We start from the raw sequence: 26,707 nt of genomic DNA, 5'->3' as shown, positions 1-26,707 counted from the left end.
TAATTTGTTGGTTTTCCCCAACAGAGAGCCCAGGTCTCCTGAATCTCTTCCTTTATATCTGATTATTGTTCCTAGGAAGATTGAAAGGGCCTAAGAAGGGAGGGTAATTTAGGAGCACAAAAGTAGTAGGTATTCTATATTGCCTTATCAACCACAAGGACACTGATGAGGAAAGTTTTTTGTTTTTTGTTTTTTTTTTAAATTTTACCTGAATTAAATTAGGGAGACAGCTAGATAGCACTCATATTTTTATAATATGTCAGGGTTCAAATTTCATCTTAGCCATTTACTAGCTGGGTAACTCTGGACAATATCCTTCAATGGCTGCTTGTCTTAGTTTCCTCATCTGTAAAATAAGAATATTAATATAGTATATATAGTATAACATATAAAATATAATAAAAATATTAATATCTCCCAGGATTGATATAATGATCAGATGAAGTGATCATTTTAAATCACTTAGCACAGTACAATTGTTTTAAAGTACTTAGCATTTAGCTTGATACATAATAAATATTAATTATTAGCTATTACATTAAATGAAATTTAGCACACTGTTCATTTGCTAACATTTCCTTTTTTAGTGTTTTTTAACACTAAACATAGATGATCAAGTCAGTTTCTGGGCACATAGAAGATTCTTGATCTGTTTGATGATTTAATCAGTGGTCAAACATGGAGTCACTTCTATCAACTAGGGCCCAGCAGTAGACAAAGTCTCATAGCAACAACTTCACAGGATTCATTATTCATACTAATTGGAATCTAGCTTTAACATTTAGTAATAAAAAAAAAATTAAAAAGCACATAAAAACTTAGATTCCACTAAGAAAGGCATGGTGGTCAGAATTTAGAAGAAAAATATATCAATCAAGATTCTTTAAAAATAGTTATGAGATCAATTTTTAAAATATTGTTTTAGATTTCATGGTTTATCTATATTTTGCCTTATTAGATTAAAGCACATCTAATTATTGAATTTAGTTGTGAATTACACATTTTAGGAAGAGTATGAACAATCTAAAGAGTCTTTAGAGGAGGGGGGCTATGATAAATTATTATGACATCATCCTCTATGAATTGATAGATCTTGGACTTCTTAATGGACAGAAGAATTCACTGGGATATGATGCCTGCATATAAATATTTGAACAGTTGTTTTGTTGAAGAAGCATTCAACTTGTCCAGATAGACCACAAATGGAAAAATTAGCATGTGTTAGTCATAGATGGGGGGGAAAGACAAATTTAGGCTTGACAGAAGGAAAAAGTATCCAGCGATAGAATGTTCAAAAAATGGCTTGGTCATCCCCTCTAAGAACTGGGTTCTCTTTTATTAAAATTCCTTAAGAGGCAGTAATCATTGGTTGGTTCTTTTACTGCAGAAGGGATTCTTGTTCAGAAGTGAATTGAAATGAGTCCACTCAAATCCTTTCTAAATCTAAATCAAATCTAAATCAGGCCTCCCTGAATCAATTCTTTAGAACCACATTAGGGTTGTAATTTAGGAGTATGCATAGGATTCTTAACAAAACAGACAGAAATGAAAAATAGAGTGATTGGTGAACTATCCAAAGATGTTAATGGTCTGTTTTTCAAAGTAGAAAAGCTCTTTTTCAAATCCATAGATGATTAGAATATCTAACAATTTGCTACTTACTTGGAAATTCTGAACTGAAAAAAGTAAAACAAAACAATTAACCCACTTCACCATTCCCCCAAAATATTACATCAATTGTAATAATATGGAAGGAGATATATTAGAATATTTTGGGGTGCCTGCCACTAGTAGTCTTTAAGCAAAAGCTGGAAAACTACTTAACAAGTATGTTATGAGATTCATGCAAAATTATCCATCACTGTAATCTAGGAATTGTTTTTATATGACTCATATTCTATATCCCATCCTTTTCCTCTATCCTATGTTTCGTGTCCTTTAAGGGTATCAATATTCTATCATTTTAGTAGTAGTTTAGTCAATGGTTGTCTTGAATTATTTGTTACTTCTAAATAGTCTTTCAATAGCAATTCATGGAAATGAGGATAATAATCCTAATGAACTTTTTTTTCAGTAGCAAATCTTTCCCAGGAACCACACAAAATATAACTCTCCCAGAATAATCAAAGATGACTATATCCAAAGAGACTAATTACTCATGTAAAAGAAATAAGCCACCATTCCAAAGGATCTATAATCTTATCAATTTAGGTATTCTCTTCATTTAACCTTTCAACTCTCTCGTTTTCTTATCTTGTAAGACTCTCAATATATTTCTCCCACAAATTCAACATAAATAGTATATTACTCATCTTATCATTACCTGTATATTATGTGAATGTGGAACACAAGGACTTTTCACTGTGATACTCTTTCTTTGCAACCAATTTACCCCTACTTAATCCTCCGAGATATAAAAAATCGAAATCTTTTATATCACTTCTTCTGTTTAAACAAGTTGGTCACCATTTGAATAATCTTCAACTTCATTTTTCAATCAAACAAGGTATTTGGTACACATATGTCAAAATATTTTAAAGATATAAAAATGAGCAATTTTAGTTCCTCTGATTATTCACATTATGAAAAGCACAAATCAGGCAGATGCATGTTCACCAAGTTTTTCAGCAACTGTCATGGAAGAAGTCTAGAATAACTGCCAAATTAGAAAGTTATATTCTATAGATGAATATGGCACTGAGATCATGTTGGCAGAAGAAATTATGCTCACTTTACCAATTTCTAGAGAATTGTGAAGATCCCTATATTAGATTCATATTCACATCAAAGAATTTGAAGTAAACACCCATAAAAGAAAGACTGAATAGATGAAGAATGCCTTATTTGCTGTCTATGAGGCTATAATCTTTTCTTGGATGTGAAATCTATCAAACTATCATCAATACCTATCACTGGAAAAAATGCAGAAAGTTAATTAACAGGGTCAGTGAATAAGACTTTGCAAAAATAGAATAGAATGCTAGATCATTTGAGGGAATTTGTAATTTTTATAATGACTTTCATAAGGAGCCAATTAAAGAACCCATCAAAATTACTTCAGGGAAAAGTAAAAATGCATGTAGGATATAAAGATATCCTGAGAGTAGGGAATTATGTCGCAAACATATATTAGTCACAAGAGACTAAGAAAGTCACTGACATTCTGGGTAACTTGGAAACTCTGAAGTAATAAGGAGTATTTTGAACTTCTTTTTTAAATTTCCAAAAATCTATTTTGTTTGAACTATAATTTCAAGAGCAGGAATTATTTTTCATCATTAAAATAAGAAGTTTGCACAGAATTCTTTATGCCAATTATTAAAAGAACAAAAGAAAAAAAAACTTTTTCAATACTTTTTCACATTTTAAAGTCATGAACTACTTAATTCAAATAATAAACAGCCATAAAACTCCTTAAAGTGAATAGTTACATAGATTGAAGTTCCACCCCATCCACTCCCATACTTTATTTGCAAAGGAACCAAAAGATGCTAAATTAATACTTACCATTTTGTTATATCTTATATTAGAGAGGTAGTCTCCTTGTATTATATTGAACTGTAGTCAGAAAACATGGACTTTGCCTCTTTTTAATACTGTAAAATGGTATTAATGATGGCTATTTATCTCCCAGCCACCATAGGAAGAACATACGTTAATAGATCTATATTTGGATGGTACTTTAAAAGGTTATGTAATTCTACCACAATCAATTTTACAAGTAAGGAAATAGAATCTTCAGAAAATAAGGAAGTTAACCAAGGGCATCAAAAGAAGCATCAAAGGCATTATTTGAATTTAACACTTCTGACTTTAGAGACAGTTTGTACTGCTACATCTTGCTGCATTTTAACAGATATTCTCAGTAGTATCATAGTACCAAATTAATGCCATAGAATGGGCCTGTGAGCTGAGTAATTTACTGCTTTTCTTTATACAGACAATAAAAAGCAAATCTTATAAACAAAAAACATTTTGTTAATAGATACACACAAATATATATGTGCATGTATATATGTATTATGCATGCATATGTATGTATTTCAACATGATAACTAATCAACATAAAATTTTAAATTTCCTGCTCTAAAAAAGTTCCAAATTTGATTTTCTAATAACAGAAATATAAAATATAAACTAACTTTCATCATCTGAGCTATTGGCAAATTACATTTAAATTTTTCTTAAGAAAGATTTCATAGGAGATTGGTTTAACAGAGAAGAGAATGTCTAAAAGTGACCCAAGTCTAAGAAGGCAGTCTTTAAGACCACACCTAGATGAGAAAGTTGCATCAGATGGTGTTCAGAAAACTAAAAAGCTGTATAAAATGAGATCTGTGAGCTTATATTTTGTTGTTAACTTTCCTTTTGTACCTCTTATTGGTAAGGTCTATTTATCAAAGGGGATTGTTCCCTCTGATTTTGGCAAAGAAACTGTCCATCTTTTCCATTTATCCTTAAAATGTTTTCTTTCATAAATTCCATACTTAGGAACCTTTGATGAAATTTTTGTTATATCAGTTAGTGGTTCAGTAAGGTTTCATCTCCCAATACATTCAAATGGGGGAATGAGAGAAATTATTATTAAAAACTGATGATTTGGGGAGATTTAGAGTTTTCCCTTTTCTGTTTTCAAGACCTTAGACTTTGAAAGTTGAGTTATTCTTTTCTATCAATCCTACCCAATCTTACAAGGAATCTCTAGTCTAAGGTGACTTCCATACCATCAAACTAGGATGGAGGAAAAACTTTTTTTTTCCCTAAATTGTGTGAAGAATGGCTTTTTTATCTAAATTTACCAAGATTGGAAGTAAGTCTGGATTTAGAGATGTCATTCTCAACTCCTCATTATATTTATTATCTCATTAATTATTAACCAAATCAAGGATGATTTCCACTTCTTAAATTCTACTCTTTGAAGGGTATATAAACTGTGAGCCAATTACCATGTTATCTTTGGTCTAAATAAGACAGTCAAATGACCATCCTTTTATTGATAAATGTGCTGGGCTTATTAGTAAAATGATTAAATAACTCCCAAACTGTCTCTTGAACCTTTTTTGTCAGCACAGTCAGAAATCAGAAATGGAATTACAAAACGAATCATGTGTCCCCTTTGCCTTTAAACAAAAAGGAACATTTGCAAAAGTTTTGAAAAAAGTTAGCCTTTTTCCTGGGAAGCTTATATCAGAGAGGCAGTCGCCTTGTGTTATATTGAGCTATTAAATTCACTATTAAAATTCTTCCTTTCCACTTAATAAGAATCCCTAGATTCATTATATTATTGAGAGGAACTAAATCTATCATAGTTGATCATTATATAATCATGCTGTTATTGTGTATAACGTTCTCCTAGTCCTGCTCAGTTTAATCAGCTTCATGAAAGTCTTCCCAGGCTTTTCTGAAATCTGTCTGTTCATCATTTCTTGTGGAAGAATGATATTCCATCACATTCTTATATCATGAATTATCCAGTCGTTCCCCAATTGATGGGCATCCACTCAATTTCCAGTTCCTTCTCAATAACAAAAGAACTATTACAAAATTTTTTCAGATGTGGTCCTTTTACTTCTCTTGTGATCTCTTTGGAATCTAGATCCAGTCACAGTACTATTGGATCAAAACCATCAAAACTCTGGAAGATACCAAGACAAATTTCATTGTTAATAGAGTTTTATCTTCAGCAGTCTAAATAGGAATGGACAGAAAAAACCTAAAGTCAACAAAAGCAATATATTTTTGTTTGTAGTTTTGTAATTGAACCTGTTTCATTGTTCTAAGTTTGCCTTGAGGGCAGCAACCTTAATATGTGACATCCACAAGATTAGGGGTAGATGGGTCTAGAGGTGGCAAGGAGAAGTGGATAGTTATATAACATGGTGGTTCTGGTCTTAGAGTTCTAGTAAGAAAGGAATGGTTCAAATCTGGTGTCTGATCCCTTTTAACTATGTTACTCTAGGACAAAGTCCTTAACCTGTTAAAACATTAGTTTCTCAGTGGCCTATGGCATTGATCTTACTGAGTTCTTTGAGACTTCAAATGAAATTACACACACACACACACACACACACACACACACATGCACACACACACACACACACACACACAAAATGCTTTGGAAACTATATATAGATAATATATGGTTATTATTCAGTAAAACTCTCAATAGATAATTGTCTAGTGGAGTCTAGCCCAGTTTATGAATTAATATCTTTGAACCATAATGTGTTCTTGGGAAAGTTAATGATTAGAAAATTGCCTAGAGCAGGAGTTCTTAATCTTGTATCCTTTAACTTTTTTTTTTTTAATACCTGTATTTCAATATAAATGGTTTCCTTTGTAATTCTATGCTTTTAATTATTTATTTTTGTTGTTGCACTTAAAAACATCCTTCTGATAAGAGCTGCATAGACTTTACTGGATTGCCAAATAGTCCAAGACACAAAAAAAACCTAATATCTCCTGGTGTTAAAAGGAAATTTTCAATCAATATGCAAAAAATGTGTATATAGCATTATGAAGAATTGGAGGAAGTGGGGGTGGAGGGATGTAAGAAACAGGGTCTGCCTATTTTGAGTAACATGGAGAAAGGGGAAAAAAGTCCTGACTGGAGATTAATTTTTTAAAGATCAACAGTAATTTAGATGGGCAGCTAGGTGGCACAGTAGGCAGGGTGCCAGTTCTAGACTTAGGATGACATGAGTTCAAATGTGTTCTTAGACATTTATTAGTTGTGTCATCCTAAGCAAGTCATTTAATGCTAATTACCTCATAGAGGAAATGAGTTCAAGAAGGAAATGTCAAACCACTCCACTATCTTTGCCAAGAAAACCCTGAATAGGGTCACAAAGAATTGGACAAGACTGGATAATAACAAAATAAACTTAGAGGAAGAAGTCACTATGGCCCAAAGCAATAAAGAAACTGTCTAGAAACTGGGGAATGAAGTGATCATATATGCAGTCTTTCTACAATAATTTAATTTCCATATCATTAGCAGACCCCTGTGACCGAAGCCCATAATGACCATGGCAAACCCCTATTTAAGATCCTCTATTCCAGGGGTCCTCAAACTACTGCCGGTGGCCAGATAGAGCAGCTGAGCATGTTTATCCCGCTCAGGGCTATGGAGTTTCTTTATTTAAAGGCCCACAAAACAAAGGTTTTGTTTTTATTATAGTCCGGCCCTCCAACAGTCTGAGGGACAATGAACTGGCCTCCTATTTAAAAAGTTTGAGTACCGCTGCAACAATAGCTCATGAAATGTAAACTTACCTGTTTGGTTTATAAAACTCCAGCCAACCTGACCAAGTTTATTTTTTTTTGTTTATTTTTGTTTATTTTGTTTTGTTTTCCTCCTATATGTATCTCATTCATATGATTTATATTCCAGAAAAGTAGGCCATTTGCCAATGAATGATACTGTCTTCAACCCCTTGACTTTACATAGGCTGGCTCCAGTCTAACCTGGAATCTATTTGGTTTTACTTCCACTGCTTTGAATTAATATTTTCCTTCAAGAAACTAAGGACTAACATCTGCATTAAGAAGTCTTTCTGACCTCCCCCAGTTGTTAGTGTTATTACCCCATATTATTTTAAAAGATAGATATATCATGATAAAGAGATAGATGATGGAGAGAGAGAGAGAGAGAAAAGAGAGAGAGAGAGAGAGAGAGAGAGAGAGAGAGAGAGAGAGAGAATAACAGACACAGACACACAGAGACCCCGAATCAGAGAAACAGAGACGGAGACAAAGAGACAAGGACAGAGACAATCTCTGTCTCTATCGATCTCCAGTCTGCCTGTCTGTCTCTTTCTTTCTTCCCTCCCCTTCTCCTTTTCTCTTAATGAAGATACTTTTCACTCACAGGATGGATACCACATACACACGATGAATGTGAAGAATTATCTTTCTTCTCTCCTTACAGGCACTGTGTCCCTGAGAAATGGCTTTAAGGTTTTAGTATCTTTTATTTGACCTTTTCACTTTTAAGTGTAGGGAGTAGAGTCTCTTATAGCCAGTATCTCAGGTTGTTCATTATTGCCAACAAAGCAGAGAAGCCCAGAGAAACTCATGTGCTGGGTTGTGAGCCCATGGGGCTTCATAATTGAAACTTGGTGAAACTGTCCTATATATGAACTGAGTTAAGCTATGAACCTATTCTCCCACACCATTCCCAAGTGATTGAAAGGGTACAAAGTGGTAGGATGTCCTCCAGGGAAATATTTGTATGTTTATTCTTGTTATACCATTGAAGTAAATATCTCTTTTTAGTAGGTAATCTATTAAATATTTAAATGAAACTGGGCTGGGGACTCATTAAATTGAAGCAATAGAACTGAAGCACATGAGAGAACCTTCAGAGAAAGGTCATATGTAATTTAACTGACTTCAGATAGTGCAGGAAGACTACTCATTTTTAAGATAAATAGATGGAGGAATGGATGATTGAGAGACAGAGAAAAAGAAAGACAAAGAGGATGAAAGAAGACAGACACACAGAGAAACAGAGAGAGAGAGAGAGAGAGGAGAGAGAGAGAGAGAGAGAGAGAGAGAGCGAGAACATTTATTAAGTATGCACAATATGCCAAGGGCAGTTAGATGGTGGATTATTTGCCAGGCTTGAAATCTTCCTAAACTTAAATCTAGTCTCAGATTTTTACTATCCATGTAAACCAGGGCAAGTCATTTAATCCTGTTTGACTCAGTTTTCCATCTGTAAAATGAAATGGGGTATTAAATGGCAAACCACTCCAGTATCTTTGCCCTTGCCCCCCTCCCCAAAAATGGAGTGATGAAAAGTCATGTACAACTGAACAACAATGCGCCAGGAGCTAAGCACTAAGGATAGGAATATAAGCAAGCAAGCCAATCTCTGTTCTTAAAAAGCCTTTAGAGGTAAAGCAAACATGTATACACACCCATGCACACACAATCAAACACAAGGAAGCTGAGAAGAAGGGCTTGTGCTGATGCATCTTCCTTTGAATATAGGAGGAAGGGAAGCAGGGCCCTATTCCTGGGCAAAATCTGTTGAAAACTTACTCTCAAAGAACAGGGTGGCCTTAATAACCCAGCTTGAGTTTCATTAGGAAAAAGGTGACAGTGATGGCTTGGAAGTAGGAGATGTGAAACTTCTTTCCAAATCTTCTCTTCATATATTTTACAATGAGACCACCATGCTCTATTAAACACAGAGGTGATCTCAAAATCAGGAAGACCAGGGCTCATCTCTGGCCTCCAACCCATATTAGTGGGACTCTGAGCAAGACAGTGAACCCCTCAACTTCCCAAGAGTCTAAATCGCTGAACGGTGCACATTTATACTAATAGAAGTTTTCTCCCTTTGAATTCCCTATTCCAACCAAATTACAGTGCACTGTCTATAGATATGCATTTTCCATGGAATTATCTCAGTGCATATAGTTTCTCCCAGTAGAATTTTAACTCCCTGAGGGCAGCTTACATTTTCACTTTTGCTTTTTTATTACCATCACTTTGTACTTTGTCTGACAAAAAGAAGGTACTTAAAAGACTAATTAAAGGATGGAAAGATAGATTACTGCTAAGGGAAAAGAAAAAGAGACAACAGGAACCATGGTAGCCTAAAGTTTGGGAGTTTATGTTTAGATCTAGACAGAACTTTGGAGATCACCTAGCTTAATTCCATTTTGCAGGCCAAATTACTGAGGCCTAGAGAATTGAAATTGCCTCCCTTAGGATCAACAGAGTATTAATTTGAACCAAAGTCCTTTGACATCAAATTCAGAGCTCTTTTCATTGAAAAGAAAACAAACAAAAAAAACATTTTATTGAAGAAGAGATCTGTTCCTGTTTCAAAAGAATTCAAAGAGGTATAAAAATGGCAAGTAAGGAGATAGAAACAATTGTATATGCAAAGAGAAATTCCAAACCTAAGTAAAAGTTTTAGGGAACTCTTTTAACATTTTGATTTATTAATTTTAGCATATGTCTATAGGCAATTTGAATGTCTTTGGTGTTAACACATTAATTCCAGCCATATTCAAAGAACCATGACCAGATATCCTTTAAGTCTCCTAAAGTGAATTTTGATATAGTTTGAAATACTTTGAAAGTTATGATTAAAGGGTCCACCTCTCCTTGGGGGAGTAAGTATAAGGATAGGAAAATTATGTGATCCATAGAACTAGAAGGCAAGGATGTTCCTTTTTTTGTTTGTTTTCTTTCTGTATTCCCTGCAAGGAATTCCTCTGAATATAGTTCTAAATCTCCTTTGTAAAGTTTAGTCTTGGGAGTTGCCTAGACCAATAAGTCAATTTGCCTGAGCTTACATACCAATGGTATAAAAAAGCCCACACTTGAATGCAGTTGTAATGGTTTTTTATACTCTCATTTTTCATCTCACTCTCACATCTCAATGCTTTTGCTCACTTTCTTTGTCTAATTTTTAATTGTAATTCATTTCATTTGGCTATCAAATGATTTTTTTTCTACTTTCTCTTAGCTTTATTAAACAAATTTCCTATCAATGGTTAAGTAGTTGTTTTTTTATTAGGATGCATTTATTGACCTTTGAGTTGTAGACACCCCAAGTGAAAATTTATTGTTGTAACTGCTACTAATTATGAACATTATTTTTATTATTATAATAAGAAGCAGAAAAAATGGGCAGGAACACTAGGAAAAGTTTCTTGCTGTTGGAGGTAAGTTTAACAAATTCCTGAGTTACCAAGGTATTAATTGTAGTGTCATTGGACTGTGTAGGAAATATGTTGCTAATTTACTTACTCATATGCAAGTCTAAATACTCTATATTTTTCTGAGAATGCCATAGTCTATCCTAAATTTTGAAGACTTAGTTTGAAACACAAATATAATCAAAACTCCTTTCAAGAAGTCAGTTCAATTTCACATGCATTTATTAAGCATCTACAACGGCCAGAAAAACTGTTAACAAGAAATAAAGACAAAAATGAAATAATCCCTGTTCCCATGAATTGTATGTTCTACTGGAAATTTTACACACACATACACACACACACACACAATTTGATTATCTGCTAAATGACTTTACAGAAGGTTCATCTTCTAGAGAATGGTCATGGGAAGTTGTTGGTGTGCCAAATTTGAACTCAAATAATAATATAAATAAAATATTTTTACAAATAAAGAAACCTAGGATCAAATCTTTCTTCTAACATTAGAATCCTAGTTTGACTTCCTTAATCTTCTGAATTCTATTTCTTTGCTTGTAAAATGATAACAAAAAATCTGACGTACTTACCAGCAGGTCTAAATGAGATAATGTATAAGATACTGCTTTTCAATTTGTAAAGAACCACTTAAGTAAATAGCATCAAAAGAAACCTTTCTTTATGTGCCTCAATGTCAGTATGTTCTCCTACCTCAAAATATCAAGTAATTACCTATATGTGTATTATCTCTAACCACCATCAGATTAAAGTTATTTTTATTCTGTCTTTACATCACTAGAGTATAGCATAATACATATACCTAGAATTATAGATTTAAGACTGGAAAGAACTTCAGATGTTTTCTATTCCAACCCACTCATTTTTCCTAAAAGGAAACTGAGGTCCACAGAAGGTAAATGGCTTGAGATCTCAAAGGTAGTAAAACTTTGAGGCATGATTTGAATCCAGATCTTCTTGATTCCCCACTTGCTTCTCAATTTAAGACTTCTTTAGTTACATGCCTTTGGTGGCATTTGGGAGACACTCAGCTGTAGTACCTCAACTATTCAGCTCCATATGTTTCTGAGAAGGAAGAGGGGAAATAAATGCTGTTGGAATCTTCACAAACTGCTAACTCATCAGAGTTGATGTTTTGGGCCAGAACCTGAAACAAGGTACTAAGGAGAACTAATTGATGCAATGCTTGTGTTCACACCTTTACTCATTGGAGTTCACAAATATGGGAGATTCATAAAGTAAACTTTTTAACTTTGTGAATTCACACCTCCCTTGGGTGTCCCTCCAGAAGGAGGAGTCAACGTTTGAGAAATCAAATATAAAGAGGCTTTTAGCTTCAGGTTAGTTAGTTACTTCGGGTTAAAGAGCCAGAAGCCCTCTCTCCAAGGCAAGAGAGATCCATTCCATTTTCCACTTGGCTGGCTGGACTGAAGGACAAACCTTTGGATTTGGAGACATTCGGAAGGAGCTCTTGGAACCAAGCAGAGAGATAGGACTCTAAGCTAACCGGGCTATATTGGAGGCAATAAAAGATCTGAACTTTTATCACCTGGCTATGTTTTGAGGTGATTATTACTTTTGACGATACTAAGACTGCTTCCAGAAAACCTCCCCGAGAAACCTGTTTTCTCCCAGAAAGAACCATCATTATTATATTTTAAAGAAGAAAAAGATCTGCACACAAATGCATCTTTTTTTTGAGCAGGGATTTAAACTATGGAAAAATTAAAGTCATTAGGTATTATAAATTTGGTTGGTATGGTTAGCAGTAGCTATTACTGAACAATTGCTTTTAACAAACGTTCAGAAATCACTTAACCCTCTTACCATAACTAATAAAAAAACAACTTAAGATGGGAAAAACAATCAAGATCATGAGACAGATAACTAAAAAAATATTACTTTCATTTCAATCATATACTCTCTACTTATTCTTCTAATTCCCCTCATCTTTTTTCTTACTCTGCTTTCAAATTCTCAAGCTGAAGTTGAAATTCTCTCTATTCCTTTTGTTACTTTTTACCATGGAAAGTTAAACAAGACTGTTAGTCATGGAATTTATTGAATCATACAGCTTATGGAATATTTTGGTTTTCGTCTGTCGTATGACTCAAATATTTGTAAAAATTGCTTATCTCAAATTCTGCACTGATCACTTTAGTTTGATAGGAGAATAATGATCAGTTCATCTTTCAGCTTAAGAGGTGGCAGAACTTCACAGGGATAAGAGAGTGTTTCTTTCTTTCTTTCTTTCCTTCCTTTTTTTTTTTTGGTCCATATCACCATCATGCATACTCAAAATAAATAATTAGTATAGTGCCTAACTTTTAGGAATTTAGAAGCCTGGAAAGAAACAGCAAAAGAAGCTAGTGAGTAATGTGTCAAGGGAATAGTACAACCCACTTTCCTCTATTCCCAATAATCCAAAATTTGTTGAACCCATTTTAAAAATAATATGCACAGACTTTCAGATGTAGGCATGAACCATAAAGAGAAATGCAACCTGAAAACAAAAAAGAATAAGATACATTCTCGTCCTTTTAAATTAAGTTTAAAAAAGGAGTCAATGACCATTTTTGATTCCAAAGAATCAATAATGACAACACCTTGGTATTACATAAGATGAAGTTAAAAACTACAATAGGATTAGTACCTAAAACAATTCAAAAGTGCTTTTTTTTAATGAAATCTCTGTTAAAATCAAGGAATTCATTTTAATTTGAAGGGAATTAAAGCTAGACAGATATAATGCTAGGATGATTAGATGAGTCCTATTTCAGTTATCAGTACCCAAAGGACTCTATTGGGGGGCAGGGGACACATGGAAGTATCCTTATGAATTTATGATTTGTCTTATTTGTATAGATTTGAGTGAATGGAATTGAGTAATGGTATTAGAACAAAGCTATTTCACCAGAAAAAAAAAATCCATTGTATTGTGCTACATACTCACCTCAAAATTTATTTTTTCCTTAATTTATGAAATTCAATTTCAGATTTAAAAAATTGTCTACCTTGAGCTCAACCTGGATTGCTTATAAATATTTAAAGATAGCCAGAAATTATTAAAATGGGCCAGGGAATTTTTCCTTCATAATATTATCAACTAGGTCAGATATTTATGTTTTGATAATATAAAGACATCTTAGTAGACAGAATGTGTTCTATCTAATCATGTATTCAAAATATAATTTTAAAATGAGGTGAGGATGTGGGTAGTGTGAAAATGTTCACTCATCTTTTATTTACTCATTTCTACTACTTGATTAACAAGAATATCTGAGCCAAAATGGAATAGAAAAGGTTTAGAAATGGAATCATCAAAGAATGATAAAAATAATTCTAATTTTAGACAGTTTCTCCATCTTTCTTTTTTTTCCAAATTTTGAATTTCTCCCCTTACTGTTTTATGGCCATTCTATTATCTTTCATTCAATCCACATGACAGAGACATAGAAACACAGATACACATACACACATACACATGCACATACATACACAATGAAGAAGAAAAGAAATAGAACAAAAGAAGAAAGTTCACTAGCAAAACAACTGACATTAAAATATATCAAAGAAGGATAACTTTGGACTGTATTTTTTTTTTTTGTTCAATTACATTTAAGTGAAACTTTTTAAGATTCACTTTTTAAAATTTCGACTTTCAAATTCTCTCCTTCCCTCCCTGCTATCTTTCTTCTTTGAGAAAGCAAGGAATTTGAAATGGATTATACATATGAAGGCATGCAAAACATTTCCATATGAACAATGTTGCAAAAGAAAATTCAAACAAAAACAATGATCAAGAAAGTTTAAAAGTGTCTTCAGTATCCAGACTCTATTATATCCCCCTATCTTCCTTGGAGGTAGATAGCATTTTTCTTCATAAGTCCTTCAAGATTGTTTGGAATCATGGTATTGCTGAGAACTACTAAGTCATTCACAGTGGGTCATAACATATTGCTATTACTGTGCACAATGTTTTCTTTATTCTTTTCATCTCATTTTGTTTCAGTTTTAAGTTTCCCAGGTTTTTCTGTATCAATCCTATTATTTTTAAATAGAACAGTAATCTATCACAATTTTATACAACAACTTATTCAGCTATTCCCTTATTGATGGGTAACCCCTCAATTTCCATTTCTTTGCCAACCTAACTTTTCATACTTATTTTTTAAATCTCTTTGGGATATCGAGGTACTAAGTGTTATTGCTAGGCCAGAGGGTATGCAATTATATAGTCCTTTGGGCAGGGCAGAGTTTCACTGGCTTTCCAAAGCTGGTAGATGAGTTCTCAACTTTACAATGGATTATTTTCCCTATTTTTCCATATTCCCTGCAAAAGAGATAATTTAAGAATTAACGAACTAACTAAATTATTTTATGCAATTGTATAATTCGGGTTAAATTCTTAATTCTAGGAAGACACCTATGAATGTTGCGAAGTTTTCTGTACAGAAACGTGGATAATTTCATATAATAACAACAATATTGTATGAAAAGCTGGGGTTATCTTATTTCCTTAAAAATTAAAAAAACTCCAAATATTAAAATTTGATATATCATTCATTCATTCATTCATTTATTTATTTTGCAGGTAAAAAGAGAAAGCATTTATTTAATCCTTGCAGAGAGAGGCCCAGACACACCGGGCAGCCATCACAACTCCAGCCATATGCTCCTGAACCTGACTAGCAGGAAGTAGAATATTGGATTAAATAGGAAAAGACCCAAGCCTTTTCATTGGATAGACGAAAAGGAAGTAACCATCCTCGACCAATGCCGTCTGCTTCCTATGTGTCATGTCACTTCCTGGTGGGCGTGACTTCCTGAGGATTTGACCTTTAGATAGACTCTCTGCAACCTAAGGTTCAAGACTAGGAATAGGGATCACGTGATTTCCTGAAACCTGAGCCCCAAGACCTCATTTTCCTGCTCTGGCTATAGGGATCGTGACATACAATTAATTAATTAATTAATTAATCCGTTCATTTATTTATTTATTTATTTTTAATTTTTTTATTTTATTTTATAATAACTTTATATTGACAGAATCCATGCCAGGGTAATTTTTTTTACAACATTATCCCTTGCATTCACTTCTGTTCTGATTTTTCCCCTCCCTCCCTCCACCTCCTCCCCTAGATGGCAAGCAGTCCTCTATATGTTGGATATGTTGCAGTATATCCTAGATACAATATATGTTTGCAGAACCGAACAGTTCTCTTGTTGCATAGGGAGAATTGGATTCAGAAGGTATAAATAACCCGGGAAGAAAAACAAAAATGCAGATAGTTCACATTCGTTTCCCAGTGTTCTTTCTTTGGGTGTAGCTGCTTTTGTCCGTCATTTATCAATTGAAATTGAGTCTTTGTGACATATAATTTATAAAATAAAATAAAATATAAAAATAAAAACGTGATCCTTTAAAAATAAACAATAAGGATTGTGTAGGGCCAAAAACTGCTGATAACAAGATTTTATTTTTATTATCTTTTATCAAGGATTCATATGATATGTTGAATTCTGATGTGTGCTGTCTTAATAGATACTAAAGTTCTTTTTTTCTTTTTTTCTTTTTTTTTTAAGTCCAGATCCTTTATTGTCTCCTTCCAAATAGTCTGGTTGCTTTTTTTTTTTTTTTTTTAATAACTTTTTATTGACAGAACCCATTTCAGGATAATTTTTTACATTATCCCTTGCACTCACTTCTGTTCTGATTTTTCCCCTCCCTCCCTCTACTCCCTCCCCAGATGGGAGTGGTTTGCCATTTCCTTCTCAAGCTCATTTTATAAATGAGGAAACTGAGGTAAACATGATCATGTGACTTAGGTTCGCATAACTAATAAGTATCTGAGGCCAGATTGAACTGAGGAAGACGATTCTTTTTAACTTCAAGTCTGACGCTCTGTGACAGTCTGGATTCCATGATTAATTTTGCTTACTGAAAGGCACTTGGCTGTTTATGCTTTGTTATTCAATGCTACACTGAAGAAGGTTTATCTCACTGTCACCTCAAAAACACACATGTCCCATGTGCACATGCAGAGAATGTGTTTTAAATTAAAAAAAAAATAACACTCAACGAACTTTGATGTTTTTAGAGCACTTTACATGTTGATCTTCACAAACACTCTATGGGGAAAGAGCTATATGCAATATTATCCCCATTTTCTTCTGAGGCTCAGAGAGATTTCAGTGACTTGCTATTAAGTATCAGAGACTTTGCTCCAACCTCTGTCTGTTCAAACATCTCACCAAATGGCACATGTAAAGTATGGATTGGTGTCAGTCTATGCTACCAAGGATCAGAAATGCCATTCAGATCCCTTAAATCTGAATCCTACCCCACCAGACTGAGAAGAACAGATAGTAGAGAAATATGGGAACAAGTCTAATGTCACAGTTTTTGAGGAAATGAAATAACTATTTAAATAAATAAATGTCCCTTTATCATTCCTTTAATTGTTTGAAATGCAAATTTTTGTGGAACCTTTTTCATAGTGTGTTCCAACCTATTAAAGTTCTCAAAGACTAACTGTCTATAATTGACCAACTTCTTCTTTAACAAATATAGCACAATACTTGTTCCCTAATATCTAAATGCTCTAAAAGGTGACAGCTGACCTGAGAAATGAATCTATGCCTCCTATTAATAAATGCTAATCTGTAATGTATAATAGTTTCCAGGTCATAATCAGACATTAGGATTTCAACGGGTATTTAACTTGACATCTATAACCTTGTTTTAATTTTATAACTATACTTTAATATAATCACTTTCTTTTGTAATTCTTTATATTTCATTTTATGTCTTCAAAGAAGAGGTCCATAAACTTTGCCAAACCATGCCAAAGGGGTCTATAACCACAAGCAAAAGTTTAAAACCTATGGGTCAATGCCTTCTCAATGAATTCCTTTATTGGAAGGACTTAGTCTAATAGTTTTAGATTTCATGGCCAATTATTATAATTAAAGTCAGGTCAACGGGATAACGACACATGAGTCAGAGTCTGAGACAGATTCGGAGACACCATCTCAGAAAGACTTGCAGGTCATTCGGTCTACATGCTTTCAGACATAGGAATCTCCTATATAACTTTCTTGTGATATTGTCATTCAACCTCTACTTGAACTGTTTGAGATCTTTACTGCTTTATAAGTTGATCCGTTCTATCATTGGACAACTCTAATATTTAAAGTTATTGTCCTTATTGAGATAAAATATACACTCTTGTTATTTGTCTATTGGCTTATAATTCCAGTTTTTAAAACATTTTTCTGTTATATTTTAAGAGGAATAATCATTTGTACTTAACCAGATAACCCACAGAGAATGTCCTAGATTCTGAAGGATGTAGAGAAGTTAGTACTTTAATAAATACCTGTTTACTTCAAGACTGATTGAGTGCCTAACTGCCTAGAATTTCATAGAGAGAGAAGGTGTGGTTAATTTTAAATGTGCAATGGGGAAGACAGAACTCACATTAAAACAGTATTTATTGAAGTCCCTCAGGTCCACTTGTCAACAAATTGATTTCAATGAAGATTATTTTATGCATATTGGCATGAGGGGGGCATTGAAACATTCAGAAGGAAAAGTGTGGGGTAAGAAGTTGTAGGATCATAGATTCACAGGTAACAGATATTTTAGAAGCTATTGAGCTCTATTCCATTATTCTAATTAAATTATTTCTTTACTTAAAATTATTTTATTTCTATTTATCTACCCTCCCATTAAGAAAAAAATAAGACAAGAAATGAATATACATTTTTGACACAATTTGTCATAATGACAATTATTTTAGTTGTTTTTGTTGTTGTTGGGGGAATCTGTCTTCCCCATTGCACATTTAAAATTAACCACACCTTCTCACTCTATGAAATTTTAGGCAATCAGTTTTGAAATAACAGGTATATATTAAAGTACTAACTTCCCTACATTCTTCAGTGTTTCTAGGACATTTTGTTGTTGTAATAAAGTTGATGACTTTATTAAGCAAGATCATCTGTTAACTCACATCTCTTTGTCCTGCTTTGTATGCATTAACCAGACAAATTACTGCTACAACAAATATCTCTGCCATTAAGGTAGACTCTACTTGAAGAGCAATATTTGGTCCTTCTTACCAAGGTCCTTTACTGTCCTAAGTCCTCTAAATGAGAGCGCCTGATCTGATAACAAGACAACAGGTCCAGGAAGACTTGTTATTGTGTGTCTAGACAGAGAGATCGAGAGTATCACAAAAGTTTTGTTGTACTTTTAAATGTCAATATACACATCTATTGCACAAGAATCTCTTATTGCCTCTCTCTCTCTCTCTCTCTCTCTCTCTCTCTCTCTCTCTCTCTGTGTGTGTGTGTGTGTGTGTGTGTGTGTGTGTGTGTGTTTGTGTGTATCCTCAATTCAATCCCTCTTTGTAAGAATGTGGGCAGCATGCTTCTTCTTCAACAGTCTTCTGGAACATTAGATGAATAGTGTGTTGATGAGAATTCTTAAATTCTTTGTTTTTATATTATTGCCATTAGATAAAAATTGTGCCCTTTGCAATTTATATCCATTCATAGAAGCATAGGAATGTAGGTTCCTAGATTTATTTTTTTCCTTAACTATTCTTTTATCATTTGTTTTCCATTAAATAATTTGTTCAGTCATTATACACTAAATGATTATCTAACTTATTATTTTACAAATCAGATGAAATTGAATTTTAGACAGTTTGAGATATACCAAGGTCACAAAGTCAATAAATATGAGAGGCTGGATATGATTTTGGTTCTTTCTGAATCAAAGTCCAGCATTCTTAAACATCTAACAGCTTATGAGTGTTTGGTAGAATCATTATTGTTCTATGCTAAAAGGAACCACAATTTCATTAATGAGCTGATTATTGTCCAAAGTTCAAGAAAATCACCATAACCTGGAACTGAAGTGTATCTTTAATGCATATAATTATCTGAGGTTTTAGAAATGGTGAGGTAATGATTACTGGCTATTGACAATATGGAAAACTCAAGCAAACATATAAAAAAAGTTCTGTTTTGTGTAAGTGTGTGTTTGTGTGCATCTCTCCTTGAATAGCTTTTCTTCTTATCAGTGATAAAATTGTTCATTTGAATCTTAGCTAGCAATGTTGTGGATGTTATGGACTATATAGTACTAAGTTACTACATAGCTGATATAGCAATGCATTGACTTGGCTGTGTTAACTACAATAGAATCATTTTTTTTTTTTTTTTTTTCAGGAAATTCAGTTAATGTGATAAGAAGGGAAACAGGGAGCAGATGTGGAGAGTTGAAAGCTTCCATCTTTTAGGTAGTCAAGCATAGCTTTTGTCACAGTAATGTAGATATCTTGAAGAGGTCAGATTGACTTGAACCTTTGAACAAAAGATTCCTATCTATAGTTCTTTTGTTGACTACAAAACAAAAGGCATTGGTTGCAGTCAGAGAATGTGAAGGTGGAAATGGATATCGGAACCCACACCTAAAAAAGAATTCATCCAACATTATCTTTAAGTAGTCATCCTGATGTTATTTGAAAACCTCCAATGAAGGAAAACCTGCTAGTCTTCCAGGAAGCCTGTTCTATTTTTTAATAATTTTAGTTGTTAGGAAGGATTTTTGTAAGGTTTTTGTTTTGTTTAGAAATATCTTTTTTTTTTTTTTTTAACAAATGCTCATTTTATTTTAAATTTTGTTTGGGAGTTAGTTTTGCTTAGTAGATAGCTTTTGCATAAGTCATGACTCTAGTTTGTAGAGGCTGTGATCTTGGCCAAGTTTTGTAATGTCTCACCCCATAGGAAACTCTTTGAGGTTTTTTGTTGCAGAGAAAATGTCAACCTTGTCGTTGTAGTTTTCTCAACAGAAGTTCCCCATAAAAATGAAATCATAGGTCTACCTTTATCTTAATACTTACTTGCAGTCAAAAACTTCTTCTTTGATACTTACATATATTGATCCTATTTCTGCCCTTTCTGATTAAAGAGCAAGGAAAATCCAACTCTCATGATAGTTGAAAGTTTTCTGATCTCCAAACTAAGCATCCCAAGTTCCTGAACTATCTTTAGATGACATGGAGCTGAAGTATATTATTATCTTTATTCTTCTCTTCTAAATTGTTCCCATCTTATCAATATCCTCACTAAAATGTGGTACCCAAAATGAAAAGTAATATTTTAGATGTATAACTAGGAAAAAGTTTAAGATCATACTCAACATCCTTATTCCTACAAAATATGCACCTTTTAATGTAGTTCATCATTGCATTAGCTTGTCAATTCTATTGTTGAATTATGTAATTTGATTATTTAATTTTCTAGCAGACCACTCAAATCCTTAGACCTTTTATAGATGAACTCCTTATTTAAAGTGCCATTAATCAAACACAAACAACAATAGAGTTCTTGAAAAACAAACTACAGGAACTATCTGAATTTCAACATATTCCTGAAATTGGGAGAAACATGAGGTGATTCTTATGTTAATGAAAGGGCCATAGAATTAAATATTTTGATCACTTTATTTCATCCCTAATATTGGTCTTTTTTATGAAGGATAAAATTTCAGCCCATTTCTATGCATGACAAAGTCAATAATAGTGTCTTTCTGTTCCTCAGAATGAAATCATATTTATTGAGCCTTCCTAGGCCCCATGACTAAGTAGGATGAGCTGAGATCAAAGCCTGTTTAAACTGAAGAGCCTCTGAAATACTGAGTAATGATAATGATAGTAAAATTTAATTCTCAGTCAGTGGTAATATATGGAACAGCAAGGCGCTCACACCAGGAGTCTCCACTCTAAAAGCAAATATTAGACATTTTCCTATAGTACAAGTGTGGCATTAAACAGTCATCAGAACAATGGTATATGTTGGCAAGGGCAGGAAATGATATTTTTGATAATTATAATATTACATATTAACTAAAAACAAAGCCAAACTTACATTAAAACAACTTTTGATTTACTCATTGATCTCCTCTCCTTTTTTTGATTAGATGGATAAAGGCAATTAAGATACCAAGGCTTTATCCCTGGTATCCTTCTGACTGAAAAAGTAAAGGATATTGCTGGATCCTTGCTATCTGAAGAACAAGATTGATCTATGAAACTGACTTGTATTTGAGAAATTGAAACATTTTCCTTTCCCAGTCTGATAATAATGCCTCTAATGAAGACCTGAGAGATCAATTCAAACAAACACATTGTTGTAGATCCTAATATATGACTCTGATCTTTAGTTTTCTTTTTCTGATGTTAGCCCAGAGTTTCTGTTGGTGTTAAATCAGAAACAACATTCTATTGGGCTTATACCCCAAAGAGATACTAAAAAAAGGAAAGGGACCTGTATGTGCCAAAATGTTTGTAGCAGCCCTGTTTGTAGTGGCTAGAAGCTGGAAAATGAATGGATGCCCATCAATTGGAGAATGGCTGGGTAAATTGTGGTATATGAATGTTATGGAATATTATTGTTCTGTAAGAAATGACCAACAGGATGAATACAGAGAGGCTTGGAGAGACCTACATGGACTGATGCTGAGTGAGATGAGCAGAACCAGGAGATCATTATACACTTCGACAACGATATTGTATGAGGATGTATTCTGATGGAAGTGGATTTCTATGACAAAGAGACCTAACTGAGTTTCAATGGATAAATGATGGACAGAAAGAGCTACACCCAAAGAAGGAACACTGGGAAACGAATGTGAACTATTTGCATTTTTGATTTTCTTCCTGAGTTATTTTTACCTTCTGAATCCAATTCTCCCTGTGCAACAGGAGAACTGTTTGGTTCTGCAAATATGTATTATATCTAGGATATACTGCAGCATATTTAACATATATAGGACTGCTTGCCATCCTGGGGGGGGTGGAGGGAGGGAGGGGAAAAAACGAAACATAAGCAAGTGCAAGGGATAATGTTGTAAAAAATTACCCTTGCATGGATTCTGTCAATACAAAGTTATTATTAAATAAAATAAAATTAAAAAAAAATCAGAAACAACATATAGATACAGAAATAACAAACCTTCCCCAACACACATACTAGCATAACTATGGAGGCAACTGGATAACATCAAGAAGGCTAGAGATGACCATCTCTTTATACAAAGAAAAATGCAAGGAAAAACTTGTTTTCAGGGAATCTTAAAATTCTTTCAGAATTTTTGCAAGGCCAATATAGAAGACCTAAGAGTTATATTGGAGAAACATATATAAGTCTAATGGATATGTAGTTGCTATCCAGAAGTAGTGTTTACATAAGTATTATTCATATGACTATTTATCTTAGACAGAATATATTATATTTGTAATCATTTTAGTTTTTGTATAAATAATGGTAGAAAAATAAGGCCCATTTCCTCCAAGTGGCTTGCATTCTACAAATGGGGGTAGGGGGTGGAGGAAGTTCCAGTTAGAAGATGATTGAATAGGGCAAGACAGAGTTTCTAGGTGAGAAGTAATGCTATATACTGGGTAGAATTCCATCCTTAAATTCAAAAGATCTGAGTTTCAGTTTCTTTTTCATATAAACAAATAAATAAGTTATTAAGTATTTTATTTTTCTATTATTTTTATCTAGCTATAGATAGATTTATCTATCATTGTATCTATTTTAATTCAATTCCTTTCATTCCTATTTGAAAAAAAAAAGCCTGATACTGTATATACTTTGCTACATAGGCATAAACTACCATCTCAGCAAAATACATAGACATTTCCTCATCTCTGTTTATAGGATCCAAATTGGTAATTATAATTTTACTGAACTAAGGTTTTTTTTGTTTTGTTTTGTTTTGTTTTGTTTTTGGTGAATCTGTTTTTGTTTTTCCATTTATCTTATTGTAGCCATACTGTGTATTTTTTCTTGGTTTTCCTTTCTTGCTAGTACTAATTTAAATGTTTCCCCATTCCTTATATTCATTAAATTGTAAAGTCCAGCAATTCATGCACCACAATTGCTTAATCATCACTTTATTAAAGCACATGTACTTGCTCCTAATATTTGCCTGGAAAGCATGACTTTGTTATCACCCCTCCATATACACATAAATTATGTGCATGTATATATGCATATACATATGACTTTGTCTCTCTCTGTATATGTGCCTAAATGCATGCACACACATATGTATACATATACACAGAAAGGCATATGTAATGCATAAATAGATATGTTGTTATAAAGATACCTATATAAGTTCACACATATACATGTATACATCCATGGCATGAGACAAATTTCATTGGATTTTATTTGAGAATTATTTAATACATTTGAACATCATTCTATTGGGAAACTTCTTTTGGTCTACATTTCTTATTATATTTGCCTTAATTTTGTTTTAGATTCCAATTCTCAAATTGGGCAAATCATTTAAATTTTCAAATTTTCCCATCTTCATCCAAAAGACAAACGACTGCAATATAATAACAGATAGATAACTTGATGTGAGGAAGCTCAAATGTTAACTCTTTCCTCTGGCATATTGTTTATTCATGAACAAATCACTTAACCATCTGTATCTAGGCTTCTTCCTGTATAAAAATGGGAATAATAATAGATATATTTTCCTAAAACAGTGGTGTTTTAAAGTTCAAATGAGATCATAACTATCAGACAATTCTAAAAGGGCTAGAAACGATATAATCCAAATGCTTTATTTTGAAGATGAAAAATAATGCCAGTTCTGGTTAAATGATTTGCCAAAGGTCATAGAGGGTCCAAGTCAGATGTGGCAAAGGAATCTAAATCCTCTCACTCCATGGCTAGTTTCTTTCTGATATACCATGCTACCCTACCAATATCACCATGATAATGATACATTTCAAAGTACTGTGTAAATACCACTTATTTCACACATGGCTGTACAAAGAAATTCAGCAAAGAAATACATGACTAAAAAAAAAGATAAATTTGGCACAAAGTTAGTGTAAAACAAAACTGATAGACAACCCTTCTGTTCCTCTGGCATCATTAAAATGTCAAGAGATTTCAAGAAAAGACCTCAGCACCCTTTAATGGATCCTTCTGCAGAAAACTAAAGGGAAGCAAAGGACAAGGGTCCCAGAAGATGGCCAGAAATCGATTGATTGATACATGCATTGGTTGGAATCATATCCACACAGCTGATCTCATAGATCACTGCTATAGTGATATGTTATTATTATTTATGAGGAATTGATTAATTCATTTCAATATTTTTAATTCAGTGTTAGCAACTATATAATAAAGAATTCTAGTAGAACAGTTATGTGGATGTTAGACATCTAGGTAGTATAGAGAATAGAACCTTGGGCCCAGAGTCACACCTGGGAAGTAGATCTAGTAATTACTATGATGTTCATTTTAAATATGAAGAAAGCATAGGTCAAAGTCCCAAAATGGCTTCTTCATAGTCGTATACCTAGGAAATCTTAGAGCCAAGACTCCAACCTGGACTTCCTGTTGCCAAATCAAGTATGGATTCCATTACACGGTTACTTTTCCAATGATATCTGAACTTTTGTCAAAATCTGACTCATATGATTTTATGGAATCATGTTAAACTTATCAGAAATGTCAGGTCAGAAGAATAGTTCTGTCTTTATCATCTTGTTTCACTTGAATAAGTGGGATAAAATCATAATTTCCTGGCCTGGAGAACGAAGTGATGTCAATACTTTTTTGCCGTACTTATCTCCTTTTCTTTCAGAGACATATTGGTTAGTCCTGCTAGGGCTAATCAGGAGATTTGGATAGCAATATTAAAATGGACCGTGTACAGTGGGAAAGATGGTAATTTTCACTGATAACCATATAACCCTGGTCAAATCATTTAACTTTTCAGAGCTGTATTTGTATCCCAAAGTCTATCAAATGCCCTGAAAACAGTGTAAATTGGGCCTGTAGATCTCCGGGTTCCCTTTCAAGAAACCACATTTATACTCCCTGAAGTCTTGCCGTTCTTTAAAGCTACTAGTTAGGCTGCTCCCTCTCTCCTTTGGAATTCAGGACCCCCAAGGGACATACTTAGATTGGTGAGAAAGCCACTTACCCTTTCTTTCTGGGCTGCTGCTGCTTCTGATGCTGCTCAGCTCCTCTCTCGTTCTCATTTAAGAACAGGAGAAAGGAACATGTTTCCCTGTGGGGCGGCAGCGGGAAGACATCCAAGGCTCATGACACCCTTAATAACAAGGCAGGGAAAATGAAAGTTCAGAAACAGGCAGGGAAATTGTCAGGTCTCCAGGGGCTGCCTACTGTTAGCTCTCACTCCAAGACTGTTTATGGTGCTTGGGTTTTACCCCCAGGCCCGATGGTTTATCCTGGATTTTCACTTCACAGGCCCTGAAGATGTCAGCCTGATCATTAATTAAAACTGGAGTTCTGTTTCCTTTGTATGTAGCAGGAACCTAAAATGTGGTTTGTTAATCCAGACCTTAACAGAGAGATGTCAACTTTTTAATAATCTAAATTTTCTGGCATTCAATGTTGTTTTTAGAAGCCCTGAAATATAGGAATCCCTATGGCCCTCTTACTTTCCACAACCTCTTATATGTATTGTCAAATCCTGTCTCCCAATCTAGCAAATGTCAAATGAGTTATATTTCTAATTAGAATTGACAATAAGGAATCGACAAGGAAATATGAGTTGCATTCAAAATCAATAATCATTTTTTTGAACCTATTAGCCTTGACCCTTTACCTGGTATAATAGAGAGATATAAAGGCAGTATAGTTGTTGCTTTGTCTAGATATACCTTTATCATCTTTCCTCCACTATCCAATAAGTGCTGAAAAGGTGAGGATGGAGTACAAAATTTGGGGTTAGGAAGACCTGAATTCAAATCCTGCCTTTGATAATTACAAGCTGTCCATCTGACTGCACATTTGAATTCATTGCTTTGTGCTCAGTTTCCAAATCTATGAAATTAAGGGATTTGATATTCATTAAAGTTATTTACCATATGTCTTTTTGAATAAAATTCTTCAGGGTACCCTGTTTTCCTGTCACTGCCTATTGAATT

At 33.6% G+C, this 26,707-nt stretch overlaps 1 long non-coding RNA gene across 1 annotated transcript in view; it reads right to left on the bottom strand.

Moving 5' to 3' along the window:
• Positions 1 to 25,848, bottom strand: part of LOC127539851 (uncharacterized) — a 195,300-nt gene extending 169,452 nt beyond the window's left edge. Inside the window, exon 1 of the long non-coding RNA XR_007948037.1 lies at positions 25,738 to 25,848. This is a non-coding gene — a long non-coding RNA (uncharacterized LOC127539851). The remainder of the gene's footprint in view (positions 1 to 25,737) is intronic.
• Between the last annotated feature and the right edge of the window lie 859 nt (positions 25,849 to 26,707).

Source organism: Antechinus flavipes, chromosome 6 (genome assembly GCF_016432865.1).
Source record: "Antechinus flavipes isolate AdamAnt ecotype Samford, QLD, Australia chromosome 6, AdamAnt_v2, whole genome shotgun sequence".
In the NCBI taxonomy this organism is placed as follows: domain Eukaryota; kingdom Metazoa; phylum Chordata; class Mammalia; order Dasyuromorphia; family Dasyuridae; genus Antechinus; species Antechinus flavipes.
Note: the sequence above shows the minus strand (reverse complement) of the source record. Positions and strands in the feature narration are given on the sequence as shown.